Source organism: Pseudophryne corroboree, unplaced genomic scaffold, assembly GCF_028390025.1.
Source record: "Pseudophryne corroboree isolate aPseCor3 unplaced genomic scaffold, aPseCor3.hap2 scaffold_647, whole genome shotgun sequence".
Lineage (NCBI taxonomy): Eukaryota > Metazoa > Chordata > Amphibia > Anura > Myobatrachidae > Pseudophryne > Pseudophryne corroboree.
In genome coordinates, this window is record NW_026970236.1 from 325,001 (window position 1) to 347,117 (window position 22,117).

The 22,117-nt window shown below is 45.9% G+C and overlaps 2 pseudogenes; one reads left to right on the forward strand and one right to left on the reverse strand.

The window, feature by feature from the left end:
- Positions 1 to 9,183: 9,183 nt before the first annotated feature.
- LOC135036444 (5S ribosomal RNA) lies at positions 9,184 to 9,302 on the reverse strand (annotated as a pseudogene).
- A 1,979-nt stretch (positions 9,303 to 11,281) lies between these two features.
- LOC135036452 (5S ribosomal RNA) lies at positions 11,282 to 11,400 on the forward strand (annotated as a pseudogene).
- The last annotated feature ends 10,717 nt before the right edge of the window (positions 11,401 to 22,117 follow it).

Here is a 22,117-nt window from a genome sequence, read left to right on the forward strand (position 1 = left end):
TAACCCTCTCCCTGCTAGTGAGACAAACCAGTGATTACTTTCAGATGTGTTATTCCAGTGATAATACCGATAAAGTTGCCGTTGCTTTGAAGCCAACAGTAAAAAGGAGGATTTCATCGTTTAAATCTTCATCTCCAAAATTTGACATTAGCTCCAACTGACAGTGATCCATCATTTATGAGTGACAGTTGAGTACCGCACAACAACGGCCAGTGCACTCTATGGTTTTACATGCTGTATACAAAGACATTGGAAGAAGTAGCTGAGCTCAGCCAGGGAAGGGCCCCAAAGACACGGCATGGCTCCACAATCTTGTCCTTGTCTTTATGATTGCTTAAACACACAAAAAAACATTATAATGAATATTATTGTAGATATAGTTAAGTCAAGCAATAGTTTTCAATATTTTAAATATATGTTTTTGTTTTCAAAAGATAGTTCCGAAACGCGTTGGGACTCATGTAACATAAAGCAATACTCTCCCCAACCCAGGAGTGGACAGATTGTGTATCTGGCCGGCACCCAAGCCCCGATTGGGCGTCTTCATTGCAATGTGGCAGGAGGCACAAGGAAGACCCCGAATAGCCTTTTCAACAAACCATTAAGTCCTAATTCATTTTAGTGCTCATTTACAGGAGCCTTGAGTACTTAGCTGCCTTTACTGTCAGGGTCATCGTTGTACTGTTGGCTACTGCTGGTGCTCTGAATATATGCATCACCGGTTCTGTTACTGGGGGATTCTCTAGGGATGCAGTCAAGATGCTGGCTGTCCGGATCTCGGCAGTCAGAATCCCGACACTGGATCAAAATGTTGCCGGAACCCATTTTATGAGCGCTATTTAATTCTATTCACCCCCTTCCACACCCATTCTGTTTTTGCTGACGGGCGTAGTATAATCATTTCAGCTCGCTACCCCGCGGTATCAAAGGCACCCAATCCGTTACGCAGCTAAACCTGATTACTATGGGCGCGATATGCTTGATAACAGGGATCACTTTAGAAAGTAGATTGGGCATGATCTTTCATTTGAATACCGCCTTTGGGGGTCATTCGGAGTTGATTGCTCGCTGCCGTTTTTCGCAGAGCAGTGATCAGTTAAAAAAACCGGCAAATATGCGCATGCACCGCAATGCGCACGCGCGACGTACAGGTACATCGAGCATCGTGGTTTTGCACAGGTTCTAGCGAAACTTTCAGTCGCACTGGCGGTCGCAAGGAGATTGACAGGAAGAGGGAGTTTCTGGGTGTCAACCGACCGTTTTCTGGGAGTGTTTGGAAAAACGCAGGCGTGGCCGGGTGTTTGCTGGGCGGGTGTCTGACGTCATTACCGTGTCACTCGTCGCAGCAATCATCGCACAGGATAAGTAACTACAGGGCTGGTCTTGTTTTGCACAAAATGATTTTGCAGGCGCTCTGCTGCACAAGCGTTCGCACTCCTGCAAAGCGAAAATACACTCCCCCGTGGGCGGCGACTATGCGTTTGCACGGCTGCTAAAAACTGCTAGCAAGCGAACAACTCGGAATGACCCTCTTTGTGTCCACCCAGATCCAGAACCTTTCCCCACTGTCACCGCACTCCCATCACTCCTTCTTCCCCCACCATTTTCTCAAGTCTCCTTCCCTATCATCACAACCCCATCTTTCCTGTTCGCTCATTGGGGGTAATTCCAAGTTGATCGCAGCAGGAAATTTTTTAGCAGTTGGGCAAAACCATGTGCACTGCAGGGGAGGCAGATATAACATTTGCAGAGAGAGTTAGATTTGGTTGGGTTATATTGTTTCTGTGCAGGGTAAATACTGGCTGCTTTATTTTTACACTGCAATTTAGATTGCAGATTGAACTCACCACACCCAAATCTCTCTCTCTCTCTGCACATGTTACATCTGCCTCCCCTGCAGTGCACATGGTTTTGCCCAGCTGCTAAAAAATTTCCTGCTGCGATCAACTTGGAATTACCCCCATTGTCGTTCCTTCTTATGTATGTCAGCTATGTATACTACTACGAAACACTGGTCAGTTCTGTGTATACTACCACGTTTATGATCGCGTCCAACCCTCTGATCATTCTGAACCTTCAGCCCTGCTCACAGCGGTCCTGGTAGTTTACACTATCCAATGTCCACATTGATCTGGATATCGAAACTCTTTAGCACAATTTCCCCCATCTTCCTTTTGTGAATTTTCTAGGGCTTTTAATGCTGCTTACTGTATGGCATCATTAAATAACTTTTATTAGAACCTTATCTGGTACCATGTTTGCATGTATTATATCAGAGGTTCTCAAACTCGGTCCTCGGGGGCCCACACAGTGCATGTTTTGCAGGTCTCCTCACAGAATCGCAAGTGAAATAATGAGCTCCACCTGTGGACCTTTTAAAATGTGTCAGTGAGTAATTAATACACCTGTGCACCTGCTGGGTTACCTGCAAAACATGCACTGTGTGTGCCCCCGAGGACCGAGTTTGAGAACCACTGCATTATATCATTCACGCGTACTGATTCTGGGCCAGCAGTACATTAGTGACATATACACTAGGTGTAGTAGGTGCAGCGCTGGAAAGTTGTCCTTCTTGTCTATGTATTGGGTCCCTCTCAGCAACTCCCAGGCACACTTGACTATGGGGGTCATTCCGACCCGCTCGCACGCAGCGGTTCTTCGCTGCAATGTGAACGGGTCGGGACTGCGGCAGCGCGGTGCCCGCAATGCGCACGCGCGTCTTTGCCTGGCGACGGTCATCGCCGGGCAGCGACGCTGCCAGTGCTGAAAGTGATCGCAGCGGCGATAAAAAGAAGACTGACGCCGGGGAGGCGTTCCGGGGCGTGGAGATCTGAACGCAGGCGTTTGGAGGGCGGATGTCTGATGTCAATCCCGTCGCTGGATCCATCGCACAGGGTAAGTAAGTCTGACCCTGGTCTTGTTTTGCAGGAAACTTTTTTAGCATAGCAGGGCTACACAAGCGATCACAGCCCTGCTATGCTAAAATACACTCCCGCATAGGCGGCGTCAAGTTGATCGCACGAGCAGCAAAAAGTTGCTACGTGCGATCAACTCGGAATGAGGGCCTATTTTTAGGTGTATTCTTGTTTGTGCATCTCTGATTAATGTATACTTTGGACTTGGTGCCAGGGCATAGCAAGGTTCCTGTAATCAGAGTATCTAACTTCATGTACATGGATGTAAGTAGTAAAATGATATAAGCTAGGGCTAAAATTGTGCGCATAAGCTGAATTATTGTAAAAAACAAAAAAATTGTGCTTTGCTATGACTGAGACTAAGGGGAGATGTATCACGCCATCTAAAGAGTGAGGAAGCGGAGAAGCTGCCCACAGCAATCAGTCAGCTTATTGTTCATGTTTATCAAGTACGTTCTATAACATGATAAGTAGAAGTTGGTTGGTTGCTATGGGCAACTTCACCACTCTTTGGAAGGCTTGATACCCCCCTACCCCAAATGTACAGTCATTTGGCAATAGGAAGCCCTGCCTGGTAATGCAAGTGAGCTGTGCCTAACCCTGCTGTTGGATTGTTCTTATGTTTCTGAGTTTTCAGCAGGCGATTTCAGGCAGAAGCCCTTTAAGTACTAGGATTTGTAGAACCTTAGTACCATAGGGTTTGTTTGTTTTTTAAACTGGGCAAATTGTATTTTTTGAGCGGATTTACCCTTTCACCCTACATAATAAAAAGCCAATGCTGCTCCTCATCTATATGGGGGGGTTTCAAGCGTATTGCGTGCCAGGGGGCACTAGATGGCACCCGACGGAGCAATTCAAGTGTACATCGGTTTGGCTGTCTTTATAGCCTTAACGCTATAAATGAATGAAAAGGTCTTACTGTAAAGCATAGGCTTATACCATCGTCATTCATTGGAACGTCACCTAGATGACCAGTAATATTCTGCCGCTGTTACACTAGATCACAAAGACCTGAAGCTAGGCACACGTTGGTGTTTCCACACTCTGCCCATAGAAACTCCTCATTTTTCGCAGTGTGCTACCTGCATGAGAAGGGTTAATGTCAAGTTGTCCGCTTTATTCAGTAGCCTGGAGTTTGAGTGAAACTGTATCCCACACTTAGTCTGCATGTCTCTAACGCCTTGTCATTCCTTCCCAGGGTAGGGAACCTTCCCTATGACCCATTTGATGTTTGCAACTGTAGCAATGTCATTCAAACCCTGAAAAAAGCCTTTGTGCCTCAATCACATATTAGGCCCTGCACAGCAGCTATGTGTTATATAGTCTGCAGATTGTGACCCCATTTACCACTTATGAGTGGAAACTGTGAAAGGGGTAGTTGAGGGTGCACTTTGTTCATATGGACATGGAGACGGTAACCGGCGTAACTTGGTTATGTGAAACTGCTGGGGGAGAACAGCTTACTCCAATATGTCAGCAACTTGGCTTTACGGCGGTGACCTGGCGCTCTGGCTGTTACGTAAAAGGGGAATAATTTCCCCAATCGCCAAAACTGGTTGTAGCTATAAATGGCAGCCTATCCAGAAATACAGTACTCATTTAAACAACCCTGGCAGAAGTAATCTGGGCATGTAGGGCTGTGCTGCAAATTACACTGTTCCTGAGATCAGATAGTCGCCACCCAGGGAGAGTGAAAATTAGCCCCGTGCAAGTGTGCGATTGCATGTGTACGGTGTGCGAAAATTCCCGTCAGTCAGCGGACAGCTGCAAAACCATTCGCATCACACTCACCATCTAATGTTTTTCCCATTCTGTGCAGTGTGTGTATAGCTCAATACTTACTCCTACAGTGCAAAGAAATCAGACTGTTCGGTGCCGGAGCTGACGTCACACACCCTCCCTGAAAATGCTTGGGAATGCCTGCGTTTTTCCAGACACTCCCAGAAAACGTCCAGTTACCACCCACAAACGTCCTCTTCCTGTCAGTCAGCCTGAGATCGGCTGTGTGATCGAAATTTTGACACCATCCTGTCGCTGTTTGGCAACGCGCCTGCGCATTGCGGTGCATACGCATGCACAGTAGTTCGTTAATCACCCGCTGTGCGAAAACGCACAGCAGCGATCAGGTCATACTGTAAGTAGTCCACATCGCACAATGGGGGTCATTCCGAGTTGATCGTAGCTGTGCTAAATTTAGCACAGCTACGATCATCTTTCCTGACATGCGGAGGGACGCCCAGCACAGGGCTAGTCCGCCCTGCATATCAGTCCGGCCCCCCTCACAGAAGTGCAAAGGCATCGCACAGTGGCGATGCCTTTGCACTTCAGGAGTAACTCACGACCAGCGCAGCTTTAGCGTGCCAGCCACTCCCCCGTTTCTCCAGCCACTCTTGCGTTTTTACCTGGCACGCCTGCGTTTTTTAGCACACTCACGGAAAACGCTCAGTTACCACCCAGAAACGCCCCTTTCCTGTCAATCACACTCCGATCACTCGAGCGATGAAAAAACGTCGCTCGAGCCTGTGTAAATCTACAAAGTTTTGTGTGAAAGTACTTAGCGCATGCGCGCTGCGTACCATGCGCATGCGCATTTTTGTCATTTTTTCACTTGATCGCTGCACTGCGAAAATCGGCAGCGAGCGAAAACTCGGAATGACTACCATTGTGTGTAGAATTTTGAGGGGAAAAAATTAATTTATTCCATTTTGTAATATGGCTGTAACATAACAAAATGTGGAAAAAGTGAAGCGCTGTGAATACTTTCCGGATACACTGTATGAGCAAATGGTAGCAGAGAGGAGCGGGAATAATGATGTTTGAGTTGTTGTCGTGTGCTTTCTGCTCAGGCACACACCATCTGCAAAGAAAACTAAAGTCTGTGACTGTGTGGGCCTATCAAAATGCTTTATATAGAAAATAAATACAAAATAAATTAAAAAAGCTTTGTCTGTACTACACAAGCAATCAGGCCTACCTCACATCAACATTTTGCTCATTCATTCTCCATTGCCTGAAGAAGAGGCTGGATGCTGTGAAACGCGTAGCAAGCAGGGTGATAGAGAGCTCTGTATGTTATTTTATGCTTTATTTTCAGGTTTATCAATTATAAATAAAATAAATACATTATTTTGTGATGCTTTGCTTATTCTTCCACATTTTATGTATTTTTAATTGCAAAAAAGTATTTTGAATTTCTAATGTTTATCCATGATGTGAGTATTATGCTGTGTTTATTAATGAAGCATTTAGTTTTATGCTACTTGTTCCTGGATCACATCCAGTGTGCAGCTCACGTTATTAGTCAGTATAACAGTTTGTACCTAGATGTAGTGGTAAGTTGGATAAACTTATTGGACAGATTTGTTGCACTTATGGTTCTCCATTATAGAGCGTAAGGGATAGTCCACTCACAACTATTTAATATATGCCACTCTAGGCTATCATCAGTGGTCTAAACTTCCATTTCAGAAACCGGAAATTAAATAATTTTTTTCCCAGTGGAATGATTTTTTTTGTCCCAGTTCCCAGCAGCGTATGTAATGTGTTTTAAGTGATCAAAACTTTTGTTTTCTTTCTTTTTGCCCTGCATGGGTTCCAATTGACACCCAACCACAACCTGCAGATTTCAGAACTAACTGGCTGATTCTGCTACTGTGAACGTGTGTTAATTAGTGTCCCCCCCCCCCCCCCCCCTGGGTTTGTGGAGGGCAGGGCGCTGAAGTGCCGGTGAAGCATGAAAAGGTGGCACAATTGGCCAGGGAGGGGGTGCGGCAGACCGGCGCCACCTACAAAAGGTGCTGGGCTTCCCCCAAGCTCTCCTTTTAATGAGCACAATATCTATTCACGCGGCGGAGGCAGGCTGTTTTAGCAGGGTGCATTTTGCCCTTTAAAAATCGGGTAGGGCGCTGTGCTAAAACAGCCTAGTGTGACGACTATTAATGTTATCCTGTTCAAATAGACGCCTGCTGCTGGCTTCTGTGATCCGCTGGGCGCAGCGTCAAATCATCTGCATAAGCATCGGGCATCTGAGTAACTCCCAGGATGGCAGGTGTTTTCACGCTGCTGGGCCTAGAAATCAGTGTTAGAAGGTGCAGACCCTGGCTTCAGCACGCCTACAAAACGAGGGTGACACCCCTGTTTTGTCAAAACGCTCACTGTCGTCACTTTCATGCGACCCACAAATGGTGACCTGCAGCGGCTTGGGGGCACTGAGTGTGATCTCGCACACATAGATCCGCGCATTGCGCACATCTCTCAAGATCGGCGTTATATGCAAACCATCAGGAACGCAAGTCTGATCTGCACTGCTGAAGACTCAATCAATTTATCGCCAGCTGATAAGCCTCTTTGCAAGTCGTGGCTTTTTTTATCAGGGGAAATAGCAATTTGTCCGTTCGTGATGCATTTTCCATTTCATTGACACATATCCTTTTGGCTGTAAGTTTTAAACCGCCTTGAAACACTAGATTTACTGACAACAGTCAGCAGACATGGGTGGTCATTCCGAGTTGTTCGCTCGGTAATTTTCTTCGCATCGCTGCGATTTTCCGCTAATTGCGCATGCGCAATGTTCGCACTGCGACTGCGCCAAGTAAATTTGCTAAGAAGTTTGGTATTTTACTCACGGCATAACAAGGTTTTTTCTTCGTTCTGGTGATCGTAATGTGATTGACAGGAAGTGGGTGTTTCTGGGCGGAAACTGGCCGTTTTATGGGAGTGTGTGAAAAAACGCTGCTGTTTCTGGGAAAAACGCGGGAGTGGCTGGAGAAACGGAGGTGTCTGGGCGAACGCTGGGTGTGTTTGTGACGTCAAACCAGGAACGAAACTGACTGAACTGATCGCAGTGGCAGAGTAAGTGTCGAGCTATCAGAAACTGCAAAGAAATTTCTATTCGCAATTTTGAGAATCTTTCGTTTGCAATTTTGCTAAGCTAAAATACACTCCCAGAGGGCGGCGGCTTAGCGTGTGCAATGCTGCTAAAAGCAGCTTGCGAGCGAACAACTCGGAATGAGGGCCATTGATGTGTGCTTTACAAAGAAGCATGATTGTAGCGGGCAGTCCAAGCTGGACAAAACGTAAAAACGCATGTGGCTGAGAAATTACCTAGCACAAACACTGAATAATTAGGAAAACGTTGCCTAGTCTGAATGATTTCATCTTGGTTCCTGGTGTTGCATGTCTTGGGGAGGATTGGGATGTGGACAGAGTCATGGCAGCTGTTGCATCTGATGCTGGTGGTGGTAGTGTAAAGGATGTCCTTGTGGGAAACATTTAGAAGCAATGCAGTGCTGCAAAATATTCACTCATCACTGCCAATAGTTATAGTGGTGTAACTGAGTGACACTCAGATGATACTTCATACCTCGAAGCTAGATGAAACCTAGAATCCGGGGAGTAGATTTAAATCCAATTAAGATAGTTACTAGCAATTTGTGTCCACTTCCACCTCTTACTCTTGTAGCTGCTCTGCATGGGACTGATCTGATGCCACTGTCCTTTTAGGGACACAGCAATTTGCTAAGTCCGAGGCTGCCACCTACAGGAAGTCTCTCACAAAGTAGACGTGATTCCACACCAGTATTCTGAAGGTTCCAAGAGATAATTCATAATAATAATAATACTACAGTACCAGTATAACATCTAATATACACGTATGATTCGTGTTGTAATTAAAGGGTCTGGTGGTGCACCCAGAGTCAGAAACAAACTAGGAAAAGAGGAAAATACAGAAGACTCTTGTGTGGGTGCACTCTTTTTTTATGTATATGTTAATATGAAGATATTAAGACATAACTTTTATTTTTAATTATTCTAAGAAAAAATCCACACTTGTGTTATCCACCACAATTAATTCTGTATTGCTACATACAATTATGATTCAGCCCACCAGCTTCTCTGAAAGATGCCATATCTGTTGATGTGACTGATCAAACTGTACAGGTTGGGGTGTGTATAGGCCACAACCAGTGTTACAATCTTTAAAGAAAATTGGAAATGTTCTGGTTAGTCTATATTGGTAGACTCCAGGAGGGATGTAGACACTATTGCTCTACATCCTGTTCCTATCCAACCAGCACAAGCTCTGCATGTATTAATAGGACCTCAGAGGGTCAATGTACCAAGATGTTAGGAGGAGTATAGATCCTTATTGGTATTGGACCAATTGAATCTATGACATATCAAAAGAGACGGTACGGAAGGTGAGCAAAAGAAATGATTGAAGGAGAAAGTGGTGATCCTGCTGTTGGTTTAGAGTCGAGAAGGTCACGAATTACAACACCGGGTATTCTCTGGGGGTCACCCTCACAGATACTGACCCAGCCCACCACCGTTTTGCTTCCAAGATCGGACGAGATCGGGCTCTGTCAGTGGGGTATGGTAGTAATTTCTCGGGCCTCCTTGTGGCCGACTCACCAATGAGAGTGCACCTGAATTGAGGGAGGGGAAAAAAGGTTTAGGGTGAGGGAGACAGAAATAATTGGCGGATCTGCTGTCTATGTTAGGCACAGGATAAACCTGTGGATCATGGATGAGAGTCCGCAGATGTATAAGGAGGAAAGGGAGGAAAGGAACAAAGAGAGAGAGGGGGAAGAGAGAAGAGGAGACTGAGTGAAAAGATGATGACAGATATCCTCTGGTATCAAATACAGAATTATCAAAATTGTCAGCAACTAGGTATAGGTCAGATTGACTGGCAATACATTCCGTGGTCACTTTGATTCAGAACAATATATAGATATCAAATTGGTATCACAACCAGAATGTCATCAAAAAAATATATATGAATAAGAATAATTTGAACATAGGCCAGATTAACTGGCAATACTGTGTATATTCCGTGATCACTCTGTTTGGAAAAATAAGTATTTGTATTCTCCTAAGTGCTATTATTCTATATAGACCAGCATAAACATAACAGTAATATTGTTGGTAATTCTGTTGAGTATAGTGGTTTTGATGCTGGGATTTAAAGAGAGCAAAAAGTAATAATGCCGAAGAAAAGAAGGAAAAACAACATTTTTAGAAGAAAAAAAACAGAAAAAAAGAAATATTGAGAATTTCCTTTAAATGGTTATTCTGGGTATGACAATCATAGTCCAGATCCTTGGACTGCCCTGCTCAGGGCCAAGAATAAAATATATATAAAAGGTAATAAAAATAACAAATCATCACGTATTGCTGAATTGCTGTGTAGGTATAGAAATTCCCAGAAAATTGATAGAAAAAGTGTACCGGTCCCTGCCCAGGTCCCTGGGTCAGTTACTAAATAACAGGATGCAATATGTACTCCTCAGGTCCTTAGTTCATGTTGAAATTATTCATACAGGAATACTGGAATAGGTCATGCTGGAACTAGGATAGGACATGCTGGACCCCCGTATTCCAGCATGTCCTATCCTAGTTCCAGCATGACCTATTCCAGTATTCCTGTATGAATAATTTCAACATGAACTAAGGACCTGAGGAGTACATATTGCATCCTGTTATTTAGTAACTGACCCAGGGACCTGGGCAGGGACCGGTACACTTTTTCTATCAATTTTCTGGGAATTTCTATACCTACACAGCAATTCAGCAATACGTGATGATTTGTTATTGTTATTACCTTTTATATATATTTTTTTTCTTGGCCCTGAGCAGGGCAGTCCAGGGATCTGGACTATGATTGTCATACCCAGAATAACCATTTAAAGGAAATTCTCAATATTTCTTTTTTTCTGTTTTTTTCTTCTAAAAATGTTGTTTTTCCTTCTTTTCTTCGGCATTATTACTTTTTGCTTTCTTTAAATCCCAGCATCAAAACCACTATACTCAACAGAATTACCAACAATATTACTGTTATGTGTATGCTGGTCTATATAGAATAATAGCACTGAGGAGAATATAAATACTTATTTTTCCAAACAGAGTGATCACGGAATATACACAGTATTGCCAGTTAATCTGGCCTATGTTTAATTATTCTTATTCATATATAATTTTTGATGACATTCTGGTTGTGATACCAATTTGATATCTATATATTGTTCTGAATCAAAGTGACCACGGAATGTATTGCCAGTCAATCTGACCTATACCTAGTTGCTGACAATTTTGATAATTCTGTATTTGATACCAGAGGATATCTGTCATCATCTTTTCACTCAGTCTCCTCTTCTCTCTTCCCCCTCTCTCTCTTTGTTCCTTTCCTCCCTTTCCTCCTTATACATCTGCGGACTCTCATCCATGATCCACAGGTTTATCCTGTGCCTAACATAGACAGCAGATCCGCCCATTATTTCTGTCTCCCTCACCCTAAACCTTTTTTCCCCTCCCTCAATTCAGGTGCACTCTCATTGGTGAGTTGGCCACAAGGAGGCCCGAGAAATTACTACCATACCCCACTGACAGAGCCCGATCTCGTCCGATCTTGGAAGCAAAACGGTGGTGGGCTGGGTCAGTATCTGTGAGGGTGACCCCCAGAGAATACCCGGTGTTGTAATTCGTGACCTTCTCGACTCTAAACCAACAGCAGGATCACCACTTTCTCCTTCAATCATTTCTTTTGCTCACCTTCCGTACCGTCTCTTTTGATATGTCATAGATTCAATTGGTCCAATACCAATAAGGATCTATACTCCTCCTAACATCTTGGTACATTGACCCTCTGAGGTCCTATTAATACAAGCAGAGCTTGTGCTGGTTGGATAGGAACAGGATGTAGAGCAATAGTGTCTACATCCCTCCTGGAGTCTACCAATATAGACTAACCAGAACATTTCCAATTTTCTTTAAAGATTGTAACACTGGTTGTGGCCTATACACACCCCAACCTGTACAGTTTGATCAGTCACATCAACAGATATGGCATCTTTCAGAGAAGCTGGTGGGCTGAATCATAATTGTATGTAGCAATACAGAATTAATTGTGGTGGATAACACAAGTGTGGATTTTTTCTTAGAATAATTAAAAATAAAAGTTATGTCTTAATATCTTCATATTAACATATACATAAAAAAAGAGTGCACCCACACAAGAGTCTTCTGTATTTTCCTCTTTACCTACAGGAAGTCATCAGAGAACATTAAGTGTGTGTGTGGGAAGGACTCAAGTGTCACAGTAAAGTTGCTTCACTTACCTGTTTCCCGATGTATGGTGTGTATATCAGGCAACAGGTAAGAGAAGCAACTTTACCGTGACACATTTTTATGCCATAACACAGTGTTTGGTTGGGGGCCATTTACTGTTAAGTAGTTTTTTTGTTTTGTGTTTGTAATAAACGAGCCATTCGGTGCAAATATATATGTTTTATATAATGTACTCCATGCTACACATTAAGGATATTAGTTATTCGTGTATGCAAAAGTCCTTGACTCACAGATCCACCGAGGCATAGACGGTACACAGAGGGCACTGTGGCATAGACAGTACGCAGAGGGCACCCTGGCATAGACGGTACACAGAGGGCACTGTGGCATAGACAGTACACAGAGGGCACTGTGGCATAGATGGTACACAGAGGGCACTGTGGCATAGACGGTATACACAGGGCACTGTGGAATAGACAGTACACAGAGGGCACCCTGGCATAGACGGTACACAGAGGGCACTATGGCATAGACTGTACACAGAGGGCACTGTGGCATAGACGTTACACAGAGGGCACTGTGGCATAGATGGTACACAGAGGGCACCCTGACATAGACGGTACACAAAGGGCACTGTGGCATAGACAGTACACAGGGCATCCTGGCATAGATGGTACATAAAGGGCACCCTGGCATAGACGGTACACAGAGGGCACTGTGGCATAGACGGTACACAGAGGGCACTGTGGCATAGACAGTACACAGAGGGCACTGTGGCATAGATGGTACACAGAGGGCACTGTGGCATAGACAGTACACAGAGGGCACTGTGGCATAGATGGTACACAGAGGGCACTGTGGCATAGATGGTACACAGAGGGCACTGTGGCATAGACGGTACACAGGGCACTGTGGCATAGATGGTACACAGAGGGCACTGTGGCATAGATGGTACACAGAGGGCACCCTGACATAGACGGTACACAGAGGGCACTGTGGCATAGACAGTACACAGGGCACCCTGGCATAGACGGTACATAAAGGGCACCCTGGCATAGACGGTACACAGAGGGCACTGTGGCATAGACGGTACACAGAGGGCACTGTGGCATAGACAGGACACAGAGGGCACTGTGGCATAGATGGTACACAGAGGGCACTGTGGCATAGACGGTACACAGAGGGCACTGTGGCATAGATGGTACACAGAGGGCACTGTGGCATAGACAGTACACAGAGGGCACTGTGGCATAGACGGTACACAGGGCACTGTGGCATAGACGGTACACAGAGGGCACTGTGGCATAGATGGTACACAGAGGGCACTGTGGCATAGATGGTACACAGAGGGCACCCTGACATAGACGGTACACAGAGGGCACTGTGGCATAGACAGTACACAGGGCACCCTGGCATAGACGGTACATAAAGGGCACCCTGGCATAGACGGTACACAGAGGGCACTGTGGCATAGACGGTACACAGAGGGCACTGTGGCATAGACAGGACACAGAGGGCACTGTGGCATAGATGGTACACAGAGGGCACTGGCATAGATGGTACACAGAGGGCACTGTGGCATAGATGGTACACAGAGGGCACTGTGGCATAGACAGTACACAGAGGGCACTGTGGCATAGACGGTACACAGGGCACTGTGGCATAGACGGTACACAGAGGGCACTGTGGCATAGATGGTACACAGAGGGCACTATGGCATAGACGGTACACAAAGGGCACTGTGGCATAGACAGTACAAAGGGCACCCTGGCATAGATGGTACATAAAGGGCACCCTGGCATAGACGGTACACAGAGGGCACTGTGGCATAGACGGTACACAGAGGGCACTATGGCATAGACATAGACGGTACGCAGAGGGCACTGTGGCATAGATGGTACACAGAGGGCACTGTGGCATAGACAGGACACAGAGGGCACTGTGGCATAGACGGTACACAGAGGGCACTGTGGCATAGACGGTACACAGAGGGCACTGTGGCATAGACGGTACACAGAGGGCACTGTGGCATAGACGGTACACAGAGGGCACTGTGGCCTAGACGGTACACAGAGGGCACTGTGGCATAGATGGTACACAGAGGGCACTGTGGCATAGACGGTACGCAGAGGGCACTGTGGCATAGACGGTACACAGAGGGCACTGTGGCATAGATGGTACACAGAGGGCACTGTGGGAGTTGGGTTAGCATGTTCTGCTTGTATTCGCACTGCTCCTGCAGCTATTGCTTGTACACAAATGCAGACACTTACACCTGCCTGCACATAGATGGGCGTGATAGGGCTGTTTTAACATCAACTATTCTCACCATGGCCCTAACTGTGTGGAGTTTGTATATTCTTCCCGCAATTGCGTGGGTTTCCTCCCACACTCCAAAAAAAACCTGGTAGGTTAATTGGCTCCCGAAAAAAAATGAACCCTAGTGTGTGTGTTTTGTCGAAGTCAAAAATATTACATACACACCACATACAAACTCCAAACAGATGGGTATCTGTTCGTGCGTTTTGCGCATATACGGTAGCATACGCATTCGCACAGAGAAGCCACAAAGACATATACAACATATTCATACAACACATAGACAAAACATGTTTAGCATCATTTTGTATTAAATTATATAATAGAGTGTAACATCAGATATATATGTATTATTGGAACATTTTGCCGCAGAAAATGCGAACACCCCTGCTTGTCAAGGAGGCGGGGGTGGGGGCGGCAACGCTCCGTTTCCTAGACAGAGTGTTGCGGAGACGGGCAAACGGTAGCGGCGTTGTTGAAACGGTGGAGCGTGGGCGTGATCGTGGCGGCTGCGTGACGTCACACGCAGCCGCCGTGATCAGTAAGATGGCGGCGGGCCTCCTACGGGCGCAGCTAAGCTGCACCGGCAGGAAGCAACCTTAATTTCTGCTAACAAAGAGGGGGGGAGGCGGCGTTCCGCATGCAGGACGGCTTTGTCCTGCGATGGGCGGACCCCAGCGTGCGTAAAGAAATTAGAATTTGCAATCCTTACTGAATGAGGTCTTAATTCTGTTAATCAAATTACATGTAGACCAGGGAAAAATTTCCATTTGCACCTGAGAAACTACTAATTGTAGTTAGATGCAAATAGCACATTCTGCTGACCGCCTCTGCTAGCAGCAAATCGCTTGCTATTGGGTGATTGTGAATGCGTCATTGATGTGGAGAGCTGTTTTCATTGATGCTTGAGCATGGATTGTGCGTCTGCGAGTGTGTTTAGGCAAACTTTGTTTGTTTTGGAGTATAATAATAAGCGGTAAGTTGTTTTTGCAGTATTAAAGTGGGTTTTATATTAACTCTAGACACCGCACACTCCAGTCATTCCGGAGGAGGCTGCACTAGTAAAATGTATTTAATGACAGCTGCCGTTTGGTGCTCTTCGAATATGACATAATACACTGGAAATGATTTCCAAGACGCTAAACCTTGAGCAGGCTGGGCAATTACTAATTACATGTATATTCCCCTGATCGTGCTTCACGTAGCATTAGAGTGTAAGCTCATGGGGGGCTGGACACTGCCACGTCCCCCTTGTTCCAAATTAGAGCTGGCTGAATGTAAAAATGCCAGCGTCTTATCGCTGATGCCACACTGCTGCACAATTCAGATGGTAGCATTACATGAAACAGACATGCCGCAGGAAAAAGCTTCTCATTAGAAGAGAACTTCAAAAATGAAAATAATTACATCCTTTTTATGATGGCATTTGTGTGTAAAGTGCCGGCTTGGAAAGTAGGTGAAGAGTGTCACCATTCAGAAGGAGGCTGCCTGCTACCCGCAGCTAATTGCAGACCTTTTGATCCAAAATGTCTTACCTTGGGCACAGTTTACAATTGGAAGCCCAACAGAGAGGTCTGTGGGGGTAATTCAGACTTGATCGTAGATGTGCTGTGCTAAATTTAGTACATTACGATGACTTTCACAGACGTGGGGGGACGCCCCACATGACTGGCTCCCCTCCCCCCCGCACAGGTACAAAAGCATTGCACGGCGGTGATGCTTTTGCACCAGAAGAGTAGCTCCCTCCCAGCATAGCTCCTGCGCGCTGTCAGGGAGCTACCCATCGCTGTCTGGGTTGCAGCAGCTGCATGTGACGTCAACACCAGGGGGAGGGGGGGAGTTGTGTGTTTTTTAGGTTTTTGGTACTATTGCCTAATTTAAAGGGGGAAGTAAAGGGTTATCGGTAAATTGGTAGGTCAGGCAGGCACACCTAGTCCATTTCTAGTTGGTGTAAGAACTTTGCCTCCTTGCCCATGTCACTAGAAGTATAGATTTCAGTGGGGATTTCAGTGGAGCTTGGACTTCTATTTGCAACATGATCACTTCCTGTCTATGTAATATTATGTCATTTATATTGCTTTCACATCGCAAATGCCGGGTTGCACCCGGGAATTGGAAATGTGTCCTTCCCGGTGCGACTGGCATTGGACTCTGACGCTGGCTTCCCTGACCCGGCAATATGTTGGATCGGGTTGCCATCGGGCGCGGGGACTGCGGCGTCATCGGGGGTGGGTGTAGATGCAGCGCTGGGAGATGAAATCATCTCCACGCCGCCTATCCCTATGCAGTGAACAGGTCCCTGGTCGCATCGACCCAACAACCCATTCACATTGCACCTGACCTGGTATTTAACCCGGGAATAACACTGCTTTATTCCCGGGTCAGGTGTAGACCCGGGAATTCGTCATGGCCCCTTTCACACCCCACAGTGACCCGTGTCGACCCAGCAATATATCGGATCAATACCGGGTTATTTGTGCGGTGTGAAGGGTGTATAAGTTGATTTAAGAATGAAATGGGTTCACACTGTATGGTCCTGGAACGTGTGCAGAGGACAAGGCTACCAAACCTATTCAGAACATTGGGTGACCAGACAGATATCATGGAATAATAAGGACAGCATGGAAAGGCCTATCAGCAGGTGATGCTCTTGGGTAAATATAGGATTCCACTGGTAAACCTAAAAAGTAACTGCGCCTATGTCCAACCAGGCCTTTCCGCTAAATCTGGGGACAAGCAGAAGTGTAGCCAATCAGATTGAACTATCAGATATGATGTACCCCCAAGAAACGTCTTGTTGGGCAGTGATGAAATACGTTTGCCAATGTGTGGCACCAAGCCAAGCAGTGCATGGGAACCTTAAGGCAAACGAAAAGCTGATCCAAACGCAGTGTGCACAGGACCAGCAGCAAACGCTCTCAGATACTGTTCTGCAAGAAAAGTGACACTCTTCCAACTTATCACTTACAATGAATGAACGTGGGGGTTACTGCACGGTGACAGGCAGGGACGCTGGTCGAATTCCCTGCATTTGGTGCCAGTGGGGGGGGGGGGGGCGATAATGGGTATCCAGTTGTGCTTTTAAGCAAAATATAACTGTACATCTATGTATATGGCACCTGCAGTAGCGTTTCCTAACTCAGAGGACAATATCCTATATGCTGCTGATCGTGTTTATGCGCAATATTTTACATATCGGCTCTATAAACATGAACAGAAGCACAGGTTTTGACAACACTATGCTTCATAAATAAACACCAAAGAATTCCAACATAAAGGGGGTCATTCCGAGTTGATCGCTAACTGCTTTCGTTCGCTGCACAGCGATCAGGCAAAAAAAACGGTACTTCTGCGTATGCGGCGCAATGCGCACGTGCGTCGTACTATTACAATGAACAATGTAGTTTCACACAAGGTCTAGCGAAGCTTTTCAGTTGCACTGCTGGCCGCAGAGTGATTGACAGGTAGAGGGCGTTTCTGGGTGTCAACTGACCGTTTTCAGGGAGTGTTCGAAAAAAACGCAGGCGTGCCAGGAAAAATGTAGGCGTGGCTGGGCGAACGCAGGGCGTGTTCGTGACGTCAAAACAGGAACTGAACAGTCTGAAGTGATCGCAAGCGCTGAGTAGGTCTGAAGCTACTCTGAAACTGCACAAAATTATTTTGTAGCCGCTCTGCGATACAACCGTCCGCACTTCTGCTAAGCTAAAATACACTCCCAGTGGGAGGCGGCATAGCGTTTGCACGGCTGCTAAAAACTGCTAGCGAGCGAACAACTCGGAATGACCACCAAAGAACGAGAGGAATGCTGCTATGCCGCATCCCCCAATGGATCTCCGACTTGTATGTGCAGTTTGGAGTCTTAGCCATATATAGGGTTAACTGTATCCCAAATACAACTGTATGGAAGTTGATACCAAATGAAAAACCCTAAAAAATTCTAAATGATTGATTAGCTGCAGAGAATTGTATTCTCGTGATATGCCGCTGTGCACAACCCAGAGAATATCGCCCATTTTCCTGCACATCTATATGGGGTGTCTGCAAAGTGCCCGTGTTCTTACCATCCCGACGGCGTGCCACCGTCCCTTGGCAGCCATCACCAAGAACGGAGTACTCTTCCACTGTATTGTTGCATGTCAGTTAAGGTTGTGCGCTGTTGTCCTCAGTTTTAATGATGTTACACAATATATTACATGCTGACTCGGCGTACTGTAGGCTCGCGGCCTGCTTCTGCTGCTGCGCAGCTGGCTGGCCACAGCGAGGGTTTAATTTTAGAAAGCAAAACTATCAAGCAATTAATGGCTTACCGTCCTTCCTCAATTCAGGACCAATACAGTAGGTGACACTTGTAGAGGCCACATCCGATGCGGTTTGTCTCTCTCCATACTTGTGTTTTTTATTTTTCTCTTCTCCTTTTCTTGGCGCATTTATGAGTTGACATATTACTTAACCCTTTACTGTTGTGCAGGTTTTGGTGTATGAGAGGGGTGGAGTTAGGGTATAATAAGGCTTGAGGGAGCTATATAGCTTTGTTATTTGTATGAGCAATGGTTTGTGCACTGTTGTGACAGTAAGGGCCTGACTTGGGTTGGGTACGGAATCCCTGCGTTTACAGTCCTGACTGCCAGAATGCCGGCAACAGGATCCCGATGGTGAAAACACTTGCAATCCTACGGCCAACCACCACCCTAACCCAACCCTCCCGCTGCCTAACCCTAACCAGACCCCTGCAACATAACCTTAGACGTCTTATTTGGCAGCCTACCCAACCCTCCTGCATGCAGCCTAATCCTACAACAACCTAACCAAAACAGTCTCCTCCCACAGACTAACACCGCCACCCACCCCCGCAACCTACCCCTTCCGCAGCCTAACCCTACCCCACCCCTCGCGCTGCCTATCTCTAACCAGCCCCCCCCGCAACCTAACCGTAACCGTCCTCTTTGGCAGCCTAAGCTCCCCCCGTTGCAACCCAACCCTCCCCACCTGCAGCCTAATACACCCCCTGCGACCTAACCATAACAGTCCCCACTCACAGCCTAACCCTAAACCCTCCACAATCTAACCCCAACTCTGCCCTCCCGAAGCCTAACCCTAACACTCCCCACACACACACACACACACACACCTTGTGCGTTTGGAGGTGCCGCAAATATTGTGTCTTGACGCCAGCATCAGCCTCACCAACCATGTGGCAGGTGCAGATCCTCCATCTGAGTATGACCTACTGTGTGAGTCCTGAAGTGTCGGTGTGTGCGCAAACACTTTAGCAACGTGCCAGCAGCAGACCCATGAAATGGACCATTTTTGTGCGCCTTAATAGTCACCGCCTGCCACTTCTGATACTGTGTATCTAAAGCGCAACTGTACGATTTATTAGGGAGTCACACACGCACAGTAGCTAAATATTCACTCAGCCCCGTGGACACTGTGCAGCTCAGAGTCAAGACACTAAGGGGAGGGATTCAAATGTTTGAAAAGTCGGTTGGGCGTCTGTTTTTTTCCCTGTCTATTAGACAGGAAAACACACCCAACTGACTTTTCAAACAATTGAATACCCCCCAAGTGACTTTTACAGATTATTAAGGTTCTAGGCGCGAACTTGCAAAAGGTGCCGTTATAAAACACAGTAACAGATTTAATCATGGGAATAAAGGGCGGGCAGACTGGTGTTCTATTGGGAGCATTTATTAAAATGATCACTAAGAAATAAGTACACAAACATAGAACAGTAAAAAATGATTGCTGTAGGCACTTTCCTAAATGTGGGGCTACTGACATGGCAATCAGCGATGCCCCCTTGTTTTAAAGATCCCCCTTTATTTTGTGTTGGAGAACTTCCTGTGCACCCTGCAAAACGGGAATGACACTCTACGAAGCACCACAATTGGACTGGAGATTCGGACATTCGCCGGGTATGTATATAGCGAGCCTAGTTCTAGAATAAACCATAACAGTACGGATGGTGTAATGGTTAGCATTACTGCATCACAGCACTGAGGTCATGGGTTCAATTCCCACCCTGGCCCTAACTGTGTGGAGTTTGTATATTCTCCCCCTACTTGCGTGGGTTTCCTACGGGTGCTCCAGTTTCCTCCCACAATCCAAATATATACTGGTAGGTTAATTGGCTCCCGACAAAATTAACCCTAGCGTGAATGTGTCTGTGTGTACATGTGGTAGGGAATATAGATTGTAAGCTCCACTGGGGCATGGACTGAATATTCTCTGTAAAGCGCTGCGGAATAGGTGTGCGCTATATAAATAACTGGTAATAAATAACATAGCCATAGCCAATTACATCACCATTGCAGTTCTCCATGCACCCCCTTTCCAGGCACTTGAGCTAGCACTCTTCTACTGCCCTTCAGCAGTTTTACTTACACAGAATCTGGGGTGCAAAGAAAGAATGCCCCCCCCCCTACCCCCATTATAAAAATAAATAAATCTTTGTTTATTTGTAAAATAAGTAAAGGAAATGCTCATTGTTAGGGAGACTCCCTGAAAACCCTGTTTTGTAGCAATATTGAGGGTCATTCCGAGTTGATCGCTAGCTGCATTTGTTCGCTGTGCAGCGATGAGGCAAAAAAACTTCACTTCTGCCCATGCGTATGCGGCGCAATGCGCACACGCAGCGTACTATTACAACGAACTATGTAGTTTCACACAGGGTCTAGCGAAGCATTTCAGTCGCACTGGTTGCCGCAGAGTGATTGACATGAAGTGAGCGTTTCTGGGTGGCAACTGACTGTTTTCAGGGAGTGTTCGGATAAACGCAGGCGTGGCAGGAAAAACGCAGGCGTGGCTGGGCGAACGCAGGGCGTGTTTGTGACGTCAAAGCATGAACTGAACAGTCTGAAGTGATCGCAAGCGCTGAGTAGGTTTTGAGCTACTCTGAAACTGCACAAAAATACTTTGTAGTCGCTCTGCGATCCTTTCGTTCGCACTTCTGCTAAGCTAAGATACACTCCCAGTGTGCGGCGGCATAGCGTTTGCACGGCTGCTAGCTCGCGAACAACTCGGAATGACCACCATTGTTGGAAACAAACATGTATTTATACAGTCGGCATCCTATAGCTGTGGGGAAGGCCATGTCTTAGTTCTTGGCCCTAAAAGGGGTTAAAATCTATATTTTTCCCTCTTCCCCAGCTGCTGTCTTTACAGTCTCATGAGGCAGATTTTACATTATCATAACGCAAAAAGATTGCCATATAAATTACCTTTTTACAGGAGTAAAGTGACGTGAGGAAAAATGAAAGGTGTCTCTGTAGAGGCGGCTGTGATTAGCTGCATGCGAAACCCAGAATTTATAGCCAGCCATTACCCATATAATTTCAGCATTGAGAATTAACGTTTTTCTTCACCCCAAGATGAAAATAAAGATTAATTTTTAATTTCCTTGCATGGCGAACATTTAAGAGCGCCGGAGTGCTTTGAAAATACAGGTCAAAATAGTTTTATGGAAGCGTGACAATGTTCCCAATGCAAAATAAATTAATTTGTCTCCACTGCCTTTACAAATATATTTTATGATCACGCTGAGGTGGAAAAAAAAAAACAGGTAGCGGGATAAGGAGAGATGTTTAGGTCAAAATGACTTTCAGTAAAAATGCAGCATCTACAAAGGGAGGGTAGAATTACGCATAATGGGTGTCATTCCGAGTTGTTCGCTCGTTGCCGATTTTCGCTATGCTGCGATTAGTTGCTAAATGCGCATGGTACGCAGGGCGCATGCACTTAGTTATTTAACTAAAAACTTAGTAGATTTGCTGTTGCCTTTGCAGCGCTTTTTTAGTCGCTCTGATGATCGCTGA